Source organism: Barbus barbus, assembly GCF_936440315.1.
Source record: "Barbus barbus genome assembly, chromosome: 34".
Taxonomy (NCBI): Eukaryota; Metazoa; Chordata; class Actinopteri; order Cypriniformes; family Cyprinidae; genus Barbus; species Barbus barbus.
The window spans coordinates 15,388,275-15,402,092 of record NC_136762.1 but is presented as its reverse complement, the minus strand read 5'-3'; the positions used below and the strand labels follow the sequence as shown (position 1 = coordinate 15,402,092).

Sequence of the window (13,818 nt, the reverse complement as noted above, 5' to 3'; positions counted from 1 at the left end):
GGATGGAAGCTGGATTCAAACTCGTGTTGCCCACATGTGTAGGAGCACATACATAGGCCAGCCGCTAGACCACATCTCCACCGAACAACACATTTAATCATGAAAAACTTACTTACACTCCCATATTTCCCAGAGAAGGTGCATATCTTCAGTGTGTGTTCACCACCCACGGCCCATATGTACAGTAACCGCTCCAACAGCAACACAAATCACCATGCTGTCTATAAGTGGCCGGGTTAGAGAGATGAAAGAGATAATTTAACTTCGCTACAGCTACATCCATTACTCCACAGCAGGAGCTATATGACAGCAGACGCTGCATATATCATAATACGATGACACAAAGGGTGGCGATTCACTAGATTTTTTTGCTGCACTCACTCAGAACAAACACGCTGGCCCTTTCTTGCCATATTGCGAGTACACAAACACACATACTCTTTCATAAGGTCATGCGGAGCTCCCTTCTGGAAGAGCGGCTTAATGGTCTCTGGCTGTTTGTCAATTATTCATGGAGGGCGCTAGAGCTTTTTAGCATGGCGGAGTAGTACTAAAACCAAATAACAGACCCCTGAGCTACATGAGCCGCTCGTACTAATAGCCATATCTCTGACACTAGCCGCTTAAATCATGCATTCAGAATTTATGTTTATGGGCAGGTTCATGTCTGGTGGCTCATATGTTGGTCAGAGAGGCTCATAGGTGGTGAGACATTGATCAATAGCAAAAAAACAAGCAGATAGAGACCCAGCGCAAACAAACCTAAGTGCAGAAAGCCGCTCCCCTGGCAGGTGTTGTGGGCCAAATTTAATGGACTTGTATTTGTACGTCCCCTCTGGGATAAAGGGCGGTTTCAGTGTTTATTACTAGCCATTAGAGCCCTCAAGGCTTCCCTCTGCCTAAAATCATATCAGTGCCTTCTCTAAAATGAGCTATGGTGGTTCAGTTCCCCTCAAGGACTGCAGAGCCATGAAGGCTTGAGCTGGCATTCTTTTTTCTGATGCCTGCAAGGAGAGCAAAGGCGCCTCTTTGGCCGAGTCTTGCATGGGAGCTGCTCTGCAACATCACGCTTGAGAGGTGTTTTTGCATCTGAGCAATGAAATATTCATGCATGTGTGCACAATGCTAATTTATATGAGGTCTTTAGATCGAATGTTACACAGATCTAACCTGCTTTATCATTGGGCCGTTTAGGCTGAACTATAAAACAAAATAAAAATGAAATAAAAATAAAAAAGGCTGCTCTGATGTGCCATTTCATTTAAAAATATGAAAGTATATACCTGCTTATTGTAGTAACAATTGGCAGTAATGTTTGTACTGGACTTTTTTAAAAGTTATATTCAGCAGTTTGAAAACAAAACACAACCGGTCTAAATACTGTATGTGTACCTTTATCCATTTACAGTTGAAGTCAAAACTTTACATACACCTTTCAGAATCTGCAAAATGTTAATTATTTTACCAAAATAAGAGGGATCATACAAAATGCAAGTTATTGTTTATTTAGTACTGACCTGAATAAGATATTTCACATAAAAGATGTTTACATATAGTCCACAAGAGAAAATAATAGTTGAATTTATAAAAATGACAGTTCAAACGTTTACATACACTTGATTCTTAATACTGTGTTGTTACCTGAACGATCCAAAGCTGTGTTTTTTTTGTTTAGTGATAGAGTTCATGAGTCCCTTGTTTGTCCTAAACAGTTAAACTGCCTGATGTTCTTCAGAAAAATCCTTCAGGTCCCACAAATACTTTGGTTTTCCAGCATTTTTGTGTATTTGAACCCTTTCCAACAATGACTGTATAATTTTGTGATTCATCTTTCCACAATGAGGACAACTGAGGGACTCATATGCAACTATTACAGAAAGTTCAAACGCTCACTGATGCTCCAGAAGGAAAAACCATGCATTAAAAGCTGGGGTGTGAAAACTTCTCACTTCTCGTGGATCCTCAGGCAATTTCATCTCACAAGCCCTCCGAAAACCACTTGATTTACCCCGCCAGAGACAGGCCGAGCTGAATATCGAGACCATACAGGGAAAACCGCTCGGGCGTGGACACATCAAATTCCGGTCTCCGCGATCACTCTGCAAGTAGGCTGTCTTCATCAGGAAAGGATTTCCTTTCTGGTACTGGAGGGACCCACCGTCGATATCATCCTGGGATGCCCCTGGCTATCTCTACATTCCCCCAAAGTCAGATGGGATACCAGCGAGATCCTCCGATGGAGTAAAACCTGCATCCAAAACGATCTCTCCAACGTCCCTGTACCCCTGGTTAGTAACCTGAAGCTCCAAGTTCATTCCACCCTAGTGGAGAGCCGTGAGGTTCCATTGATCCCATCTGGGGAAGTCATGGCATGGTGTGTGTGTGTTCACTGCTGTGTGTGTGCACGTTGGATGGGTTAAATGCAGAGCACGAATTCCGAGTATGGGTCACCATACTTGGCAGTATGTCACTTCACTTCACTGACTACCTGGTGTTGCAGGATGTTTTCAGCAAACAGGCAGCCACGAAGTTACCACCGCACCGGCCATGGGATTGTGCCATCGACCTGCTGCCTGGAACTATACTCCCCAAGGGTCGAGTATACCCCCTGTGCATCCCGGAGCGCAAGATGATGGAGGATTAAATCAAGGAGGCTCTCCAACAACAGTTCAATCGCCCTTCCACCTCTCCGGCAGCCTAGAGCTTCTTCTTCATGGGCAAGAAGGACGGAGGCTTGCGGCCCTGCATCGACTACCGGACCCTCAATGATCACACTGTCAAGCTGGACCTGCGGAGTGCCTATAACCTCGTTAGTATCCGGGATGGCGACAAGTGGAAGACGGCGTTCATTACCCCCTCAGGCCACTATGAATATCAGGTCATGCCGTATGGCCTTTCCAATTCTCTGTCCGTCTTCCAGGGGTTTATGAACGAGGTGTTCCTAAACAAAAACCTGGAATATCTCTAAAGTGCTAAGAGGTTAAACCCCCGGCAGGCTCGCTGGGCCCTCTTCTTCACCCGGTTCCAGTTTTCCATCACGTATCGACCCAGAGATAAGAATGTCATGTCAAGGCAGATTCCCTCTCACGTATCCATGCCCACGACGAACCCTCCACAGCTGAACCCATACTCCCTCCAGCCGTTCTTGAGAGCCCCATCCGGTGGGCCCTGGATGAACAGATCTGCATCGCATCCATCACCGAACCTGCTCCGCTGGGAGGCCCAGAGGGCAAAACCTGCTCTGGGCTCTGGACACCGAGGCAGCCAGCGTACTCTCTCGCTCCTCCAAGCTCGGTACTGGTGGCCCAGTATGGCCCGGGATGTTTCCCAGTACGTTCGTGGATGCTCAGTCTGCGCCATCTCCAAGACTCCACATCACTTACCTGCCAGAAAATTAGTCCCATTACCCATTCCACGTCGCCCCTGGTCCCTTCGTCACAGATCTCGCCAAGTCAGAAGGTTATATCTGCATACTCGTTGCAGTTGACAGATTCTCCAAAGCCTGCAAGTTAATTCCCCTCCGGGGTTTACCCACAGCCCTCGAAACAGCAGAGGCCATCTTCCATAATCTCTTCCGCACCTTCGGCATCACAGAAGATGTCGTCTCCGACCGTGGGCCACAGTTTGTCTCCGGTGTCTGGAAGGCATTCTTCAAACTCCTCGATGTCACCGTCAGTCTCTCCTCAGAGTATCACCAGCAAGCTAACGGCCAGACTGAACGGAAGATTCAGGAGATTGGGAGATATATCCGGGTCTACTGTCATGACAACCAGCACAGCTGGAACCGCTTCCTCCATGGGCCGAGTATGTACAAAATTCCCTCAAGCAAACCACCACCGGCCTCACCCCTTTCCAGTGTATACTCGGCTACCAACCCCCTCTGTTTTCCTGGACAGAAGAGCCCTCCAACGTTCCAGCTGTCGACCACTGGTTCCGAGTGAGCAAGAGAGTTCGGGACTCCGCTCATGTCCAACTCCAGCAGGCAGTGCGGAGACACGATGCAGATGCCCGTGGGTCTGCCACCCCCATTTATCATCCTGGAGATAAGGTCTGGCTCTCCACCAGGGATCTGCGTCTCCACCTGTCCTGCCAGAACCTGTCCACCCTTCCGTCTCCAACTCCCTGCACGGTATCGTCTCCATCCTCAAGCCTGTCTCTCCCTCTGTCACAGTACTCGACGAGCCTGCAGTACCTACTCCTCCCGAGATCATCGAGGAGCCCCTAGTCTACAGGATGCAAGACATCTTGGACTCTCGGCGACGGGGTAGCCCGCCTGGAATATCTTCTTGACTGGGAGGGATACGGGCCGGAGAAAAGCTCCTGGGTGGCCCGAGACAATGTGCTGGATCCCTCTCTCCTGGCCGAGTTTCACCAGTACCACCCTAACCGTCCCACACCCAGAGGCCGTGGCCGAACCAGTCGCCGTAGTAGGGCATCAGGAGCCGCCCCTGGAGGAGGGGGGTACTGTCAGAGAGTCACCGCAGTCTCCACCAACGACACTCACCAGATCCCAATCCCCTGATTTCTGATCACTGCCACCTGTCAGCACTAATCAGCAGCACTATATCCCTGCACTCCTCCCGTTCACTTACTGTCTGGTCTCAAACATTCTGTTGACTAACCTGACTCACTTACCTTTTGTCTACCTACCAGTTGCTCCTGTGTTCCTATTCCCGTTCTCCATCGCGCCTGTGCGCCAACGTATCCACGCTTCGCTGTTCCCTCTGGATCCCCTGGATAAAGAAACAAGGACATTAACACTCAGATAAGCCCCAAGAGAGTTTCCCATTCCCCGCCTGCTTACCCGGACTTACTGCTCCTCTCATTTCCCTCTGCTGCTTTTCAATAAACCTGTTGTTTGTATTGCACTTACCTCTGTGTCCTGTATCTATCTGCTGACAGTATGTAAAGTTTAGACTTCAACTGTATGTACATAGTAAAAAGTATAAACTATAAAACTCTTATAAAAAATCTATAAAATCTTAGTAAGAAATAAGTCAACATTCACAGAACAATATTTGAATTAGTCAACATTTATTTTTAATAAATAGTAGTTGAAACCCAGTACTTACATTTAAGAGTGTAATATAGCATTTTCTCTCAGCGGGCAATGAATCTTGGGATAGTCTGCTCTTGAGGATGGATGGCTCGTTTAGAAACCAGACTGATCCAGTCTAAATAATCTAGTCTGATTATTTTGAGGGATAGTTCACCCAAAAATTTGACAGTCATTTACTCATCCTCAAGTTGTTCCAACCCTGTGTGAGATTCTTTTGTTATCTGAAGATATTCTGTATATTCTGTTAAGATATTCTGTTTTATAGAAGTCTATAAAAGTCAATGGCTATTGTTAACTGTTGGGTTACTAATATTCTTCAAAATATATTAGCAATATCAGAAGAATTAAAAAAAACTTGTAGAGGCTTAGAACAACTTGAGGATGTGTAGATGACAGAATATTCATTTTTGGGTGAACTAACCTTTAACATCTCACATGAGGCAAACACTTAGTGAATAAAAACTTAAAATTCTCTCCATTTCTTATAAAATAAGGCACAAAGTCATACCTATGATAATTGTATGGAGCCTTTAAATACTTTAATCTTGACAGCCACAGTTATAATTATACTAAAAAAAAAAAAAAAAAAAAAGTGTTGTGTCAAGGATAAAATAACTAAGCTGCATATGAACTTCAAAGAACAAGACAAAGCATGTCCATAATGCATCTGCAACAAGCTGCATATAATGTCCCCTTTTAATGAGCATTTGCTTCTAATCAATGGAGACAGTGTGCTGAAGAATGCATGTGCTACTGTCTGGATACAAAACAAGCTCCATCCATTCCTCCTCCATCTCTCTCCTGAGGGCCAGGTTAAGAATTCAGTCTCTCAGACTCACTGTCACTGAGACGTGACAAACAGCAGTACTGCTCACTTAGCACTCATTAAGGACTTTTATGGATATCTAAAGCAGCCAGCCAACCCTTCACAGAGCCCAGTGAAGGACCGGAACAGGGATCTTTTCACTAGAAGGGCTCTAGTTAATTTAACAGAGCCTGGTTTGGACTCACTAGAGCAGACACAAGAAGCACTCAAGTCTTGCCTCAGGACACATGGGATATGGGTGCAGAATAACAACAACAGTTGAACCTGTTGAAATCACCACAGATCCTACAGTGAGATTCTTCCTACAGCATCGTATAAACCTCCAGAAATCCCCATTAAGCCTGGAAAGCCTGATCAGGCAACAGTAAGAGGCATTATGGATGTTGCAGTGGTAGTGGTATAGAGCCTGCCAGAAAGGAGAGCTGGGAAGCTGCAGCAAAGCCTGAATAAATAATCTATATCATGATATGACAATTTTTTTTCACCGTAATATTTATCATAATATAGTTATTTTTGTTCTAAATAAGGTCTTTATGATATCAAAAAATTTATTCCATAGAAATTTCATAATCCTTGTCACCAGTGTCAATATTACAGAAAACTAATGCTAGTCTTAATTTAAAAAAAAAAACTAACAAAAAAACAAGCTCACTGAAGACAAGTAAACAGTCAATTAAATTAGAATAAACTAATTGCAAGCAAAAGGACAAAAAAAACTACAGTAGAACAAAAAAAAAAAAAAAATGCTATGCAAATGTATAAAAAACGTATTCTTTCACTGCGTAAATTAAATATTTATTTCTTATTAAAGTTACAAAAGGGATTTAGACAAGAGCAGCAAGAGATTTTCTCTCTTTGGTGTTTTATTAACATGAATGAGAGACAGCAGGAATATTAGACTGCTGTCACTTTAAGAGATTCCCGGATCACTATACTGTTACACATGTGTTTTCTTTCTCAAATGTTTGCTTTCACTTAAAGTCCCCATGAAATCAAAATGAATAAATTTTTTTGGGTGTTAGTATCAATATGTTAGTCTTAAGGTTATCTATAAGCCAGTGTGCTCCAAAACAGTGACAAAATTCGGATTTAGAAGATATAAGCATTCAAAACTTGCAGTTCGTCACTTCCGCCAAAATGGATCAATTATTTTTTGGACGTCATTTCGATCGCAAGGAGCGGATCATATGCGTGAGTCAGCATATATTAAACACTTTTAAAACTACACCGCGATTATGATCACCATTTTATTTTACTAAGAGTTTCATATTGAATCTAAAGCCCGAGACACACTGTGCAATTTTCGGCTGTCCCAGACAAAAGAGTGGCATTGGGAAACAATCACGGCAATTTCTGATTCGCCACGATTGTTTCACGATGCCAGTCTTTCGTCTGGGACAGCCGAAAATCGTGGAGTGTCTCTCGGGCTTAAGGGGTAATCTATCAGACTGTGGCTGTCAAATGCGGCTTTACCGAGCTCAAGGCTCTGGCCTGAGCAGATATAAACAAAACACTATTGGCTATTTTAAAAAGGGGGTGGGGCTGCTCGATACGTTCCGCCCTGTCTTCCTTCCGAAATTACGTCACCACATAGAATAACGCTGCGTGTTTCAAGACGCTTCAGGGGACCTTTAAGACCTTACGGTGTTTTTACGAGGATACTTGCAAAGACAGGCATTTCGAAGTGTGTGTATTTAACCGTTCAAGGCCTATAAAACAGCAAAATTTCATACAGCTCCCACATATAGCCAAATGAGTTCTCTTTCACTGCTGATTGCATTTAAACAGCTTAAAATCACTTGTTTTTAAAGGCTTAAAAACGCATACAAACACAAAAGTTTTTGTGACCACAAGCATAACAGTGTCACTTGAGCATGCAACCGTGATATAGACATTAGTTGAAAATTTCTACCGATTGACAAATTTCTAACAGTATATCTCCCACACCTAATACCAATAATGAAAATAATTCAACATTCTTTATTAAATATGTAAATATAAATAGACATTCACAATATGTATTATTAATATGCATCAAGTTATGAACATTTTAACTCCTGTGTGACAATTACATAAACTGCATCACATCATATATATATATAAATAAATGTAGAAGATGTGTTTTCCAAGAGTGCAATTGGATTTCTTTGCCAAAGATGATGAGTGCCAAACTTCTTAATTTAAGACGAACTGCGATTTATTGAGTGGGATTCATTTAGGAATTTTTTTTTTTGCATAGGAACAATTTGGAAACTATTGTACATTCACGTTTAAGACCATTCTACGCACATCTTTAGAAAAGAGGCCACTGGTCTCCAAATGCGACTTAGTTTAATTCAGTTGCTTGTTGTGTTGTGTCCTATTATACCTATTTACCTACTATATAACAGGTGAAAAATATGAAATGAGTAGCATGTCCAAATTCATAGTTTTTTTTTACAAAGCAGTACCCCAAAGTACCTGGATGACTTACTGTTTCCACTGAAAATCACCTGATGGATATTTTACAATCCCATGGGGCCACAGGAGAGGATATGTGATTGGCCGTATCCCACATGACAAAGCCAACATGGAACACTCACACTAAACATATTCATACTATATAGAACATACTTTTTTAATGGTCACAGTTTTTTCAACAAGTATAGCACCTTCTCATACAGTATATGATTTCAGATAGTCATTCGGAAATGTAATAGCACACCTAACCTTAAACCACATTATTCATAATTCACGCTTAAGTAGGGCTGTGCGATTAATCGAAATCGAATCGCAATCGCGATTTGAGACATTGCGATTTGCTAAATCGCAAAGCATGCGATGTGGACGCGATATTACTCTGTTTCAGAGCATATGCATGACTATGGTGCGTTCACACCAGACACGAATGAAGCGTTAAGCGCGAGTGATTTACATGTTAAGTCATTGCAAAGACGCAAATAGACATCCTGCGGAGCGAATTGAGCGTTTTGGGCGTTCAATCGGGAGCTTGCTCTAGTAGTGAAGTGATTACGAGCGGAGGCAGAAATCCGAAACAACAGAGGACAAAATCATCGTCCTGTATGTGGATACCCGGAGCTGTACGATAGACCAAAGCTTACTTGTTAGATTTACCCAAAGCGAATTATATCTTATGTTTATCCACTAAAGAGACATCAGAGCCAGCGGCAAATGTCAGAAGGACTAGCCGAGGTTATGCTCCTCTCTTCGGGATACATGAGCACTGAGCACCCGGTGATCGCCTGGAGCTCACAGCTCCGAAATCGGCGAAGCACATTTTCAAATAGGCACTGTTTTTATAAATAAACCGCAGATTACGCGCAAATTAAGCGAATTTCACGCGTGAATGAAGCGAGTAAACTCAGAGTGTTCAAGCGTCCAACTACGCGCGACTGCGCAAGTCGCGTCTGGTGTGAACACACTGTTACTAACCAATAGAGTGAGAGCACCTCCGTTCTCCCCGATCAGGACTGCTCTAGCCAACTGCGTAAACGCCCACCATTTTAAAAAGGGTCAGATCGAAAGTTAGGCAAATTAAAACTAAAGAAAAACTTATGTAGCTTCAGCTTCGAAATGACAGACAACGAACAAAAAAGGTAATTTGCAAGAGCTGCGTCACAACGCATATCAAGAGCTCCTTTATCGGTTCTGCTTTCAGTACTGGAGAATAAGAGATAAATTTTTAGATGTTTTTATTAGTAGGCTACATGAACGTTATCTTACACATTTTATCTCCCCAACAGATTAATTTGAAATAAGTTTATAATGCATGTCCGCTAATTCAGAAGACCACACACACAGCCCGTATCTCTGAATGCTTCTCATACTCACTCCGTTCTGCCCCACGCTGCGCGTCTCCCGCGTCTCACGGACGAGCCGTTTACACACAGCCTGTCTCGTAATGCTCTTTTATACTCGCGGTCTCGTGCCCGGTTCTGCTCCGCAAGCCTCTCACGAGTGCATCTGGCAATATGGACGAAGCCTGACGCACGCGCGCAACCCGTGTCAACTCGCACATCGCCCCGTGTTTAAAATGAAAGTAAAGTAAGTCTAACCGCTTGCCAATTTCACTTGGATGAAATGAAACATTCAACACATTTCCCACTTGTTCTTAAAATCCCAGATACTTAAAAATTAATAAATCAGCCCATGTAACATACTAATAATTTAATAACTGACTAAAGAAATACAGTTCTTTATTTATAAAAAATAAACTAATCTTTCCTGTGAAATTCAGTAATTTTGTAAAAGTAGTAATACCATTATAATCTTCCCTGCAGAAAAACCCCCCCAAAAAAACTGTAGAACCCCTCCCAAAACACAATAGTAATTCCTATTGGAATAATGCCCAAAACAAAAAGGAATTTTGTAATGGTTTTTATGGAAACTGTAAGAATTTCTGTGATGGTTTCTATTGTTTTGTTTTTCTCCAGCAGGGTAACGATACTCATACTGTGCTGCACATTATTGAAAATATTGAGCTGAAGCTTGACTTCGCAAATTTAAAAAAAAAAAAAAAAAAAAAAAAAAAAAAAAAAAAAAAAAAAAAAATCGCAATCGCAAGATGTGTCAAAAATATCGCAATTAGATATTTTCCCCAAATCGCACAGCCCTACGCTTAAGTATAACAACTATGCTTTGGAATTTTCGAAAATCTCCAAAAAAAAAAACAAAAAAGATACAAAATTATCTAAAACAGTTTTCTTATGATGAGCTTAAATATGCTTTCTTAGGAAATAGGGTAGTCAAGCGCCTAGTGATTTGCTCAATTCATTTAATGTGAAAATCCATTCAGGAAAGGTTGAATCTGTCAGTGTCGCCACACAAAAATCCACTTGTCCATTCAGTGGCGAATGATACTGTGTGACCCTGAGCCCTTCATTATGTGCTTTTGGAAGAACAACAGTGTTCAGCAGGCAGCTGAGGTGTTTTTAACTCATCCCTTTCCTGACCACAGCAGACCATATGAAGAAGCACTTTTATTGACAGCACTCTATTCTATTCTATAAAACGCTGCCTTTGAACTGTGTGCACTTTAGCTTTCCACAAATGTTCAAAGGAGTGGACACAGAGTGTAAAAACCGCAGCCACCAATAACACGCTAAATGCTCAAATCTCAATCCCTGCTTAAGACACAAGACCTCAAATAACTTGATTTAGTCTGCTTTGTAGTCGTGATTTAGATTACAATAAAAATAAACTTAAAGGGGGGGGGGGGGGTACAATGCTGTTTCATGCATTCAGAGTTATTTACACTGTTACGGGACGCACGGGACTCGCTCGGGAAGAATGTCTCTAAAGAAGTGCGTTTTTGGTTGTGAGAGAAAGACAACCTTGTTCAGCTTCCCAAAAGAACCCAGCGTTATGTGAACAGTGGATGCAGTTTGTTTTTCGGGGCAGCAATGGAGATTCACAACTGTGTTTGTTGACAAAAGTTTTATAAACAAGGCCCAGTTCGACGCTGGATTTGCACATCGTTCGATACTGAAAGATGGAGTGGTCCCAGCTATAAAGGATCCTGGTCATGATTAAGAACTCGAGATAGTAAGTGAAACAGCATCAAATGTCTGTGTTTTTTTTGCGATCCACGCTTATGTGCTTGTAACTCATTAGCTCCGCCCACAGAGGTACCTTCTTAAGAAAATGCAGTGAAGATACAATGACCCAACGAGTTCTAAACTCTGTGCTGTCTTATCTAAAGTAGGGCTGAGTCATACAGTATATACTGCATCAAATATAGTGTAGATTTTGATATAATGTTTTAATATATAGCCAAACCCTATTTAATCTTTCAACTTTAATTTTTTTTCTTCATATATTTGTATGCAGCATCACTTAGTGCTAACATTTTATTTGCTAACAAAACATTTACAGGTAAATATTACAGTTTATAACTATAGCATACAGCAAAAATAATGATTGAATGCCATTGTATAGTGAAAAAAGTTTGACACTGTATTTTACTTCTTGTATGAACAATTTTGTAACTACAGTAACTTTGCATTTTGAATAATCCTTTAATACTGCAAATATTGTATATTAAAAACCAACAACAACCTGTATCAAATATTGTTAAAAAAAATAAAACTGTTGTTATATTGTCCAGCTCTCATCTAAAGGAAGTAATAAGGACTGAAAATGAAAAAAAAGAGAGGATGGATATCTAGGAAGGTCAGAATACGTATGCAGTTCACCCAGCTCACAGATATCTGACTGACCACAGATGAAACACAGACCACAGATGCTTTGAGAACAAAGAAGGGAAAGAAATATGCTACAGCATCCAAATAAGAAAAAAAATGTGTGAGCCCTCTCTGACCATAAGCTTTTTATTTCTAAAAATGGACACCAGACAGAAGCCAAATTTCTTTGTGGGACATAAAGGGGCTCAACTGATTGATGTGTTAATGGCAGTGACCCTTTGTGCTTTCGAGATTTCAATGACTTCTGCAGGCCATGTGTATCTTATACGCCTTCCACACCATATGACCAAAACTTTGAAGTTAGGATTTTTCTGGAGTGATTAATGAAACTGTAATTAACCTTGTTTTGTTCTTGAATATGTAATATGTACTCCCTGAAGTGCAGAAACGATTTACCTCTGAGAAGCGTTTGACAAAACAAGGTTGCATTTACAAAAAAAAAAAAAAAAGAAGACCTGATTTTAACAAACAAAGACATTATAGATTTTCTTTTCATTATACATAAATTCGTCCTATTGGAAAAAACACATCAGGACTCACGTTCCAACATGTAACAACATGTTTTACTGCTGCAGGAATGTTGCTGGTGATCTACACCCTTCATTTGTTCTATTCAGGGGATGAACTGTGCAGAAAACTCATTAGATTCATGAACATGCCCTAGAAGCTGCAACACAACACACTGTGGTCAAACAGAACGTGTACTCAACTGCACACGAGGGATTTTTGAAGTTGTTTTCAGCCAGAATTGAAAATAATTTATCACTGGTCAGTGAGAATTTTAGCACATGTACAGTTATAGTCTGACAGAGAGAGAAACACCCACACACATCTGCACATAAATGAACACAAAGTGTTGTTTATGTTTGGAATAGCACACTACCAGACTAGTCTATTTCTGCAGTATACAGTACGTATACAATCCACAGTATGCAACTTTCTGCATGCATGGAATAACCAGGTGATCTAATGCCTCATCTAATGCTTTTACCGCTGTGATGAATAAACAGATTAATCAAATCACAATATTTAATAGATTTTTTCCTAATCGTTTCTTCAGAATACTAAAATTAGAATATTTTACACAAATTACTTATACATTCTAAAATATATAATTATTTACAAAAAATTCCATATATTTGTACCTATGTTCTAAAATATAATTAAACTGAAAGGCTAAAATAAAATAAATGAGTTAAACTTAAAACAAAATTATGAAATATCGCCTTAAATAAATTCCCTGAAATAAGATTTAATTGAAATACTAAAATTACTAAAACTAAAATAGAAATTAATACAAACAACAATTAAATACAAAAAACACAAAACAAGATTGAACTGACCTAAAACTACAACTGAAATTATACAAATTAAAATAATAATAAATATTAACACTGAATAAAATTGACAAGTTATGTGACAGCAATGTAGTCTACAGTTATATTTTTTTGTAACAAGTAATGTGAATCATATTTGTTTATTTTATAGATCAAACTAAATGCATTACAATATAAATAATTATTATTAATAACTTGTTATTAGTTATTATTAATAAGTATTAGTATATAATATTTACATATTTATTTATAAAAAAGCTAAATATCTGTATTTTTAAAATATGCAAGTCTTGTGAAAGCAATGTAGCATACGTCTGTTCAAAACGTCATTACACATGCAGTTTCACATGCTATTTTTGGAAAAAGAATATATTAAGCAGTAGGCCGCAAGCA

The 13,818-nt window shown here is 40.4% G+C and overlaps 1 protein-coding gene across 2 annotated transcripts in view; it reads right to left on the bottom strand.

Annotated features, from left to right (window-relative positions):
- The window catches only part of LOC306854312 (protein-tyrosine sulfotransferase 1-like), a 53,773-nt gene that overhangs the window by 25,144 nt on the left and 14,811 nt on the right, over positions 1 to 13,818 (bottom strand). The gene's annotated exons all lie outside the window — the stretch shown is intronic.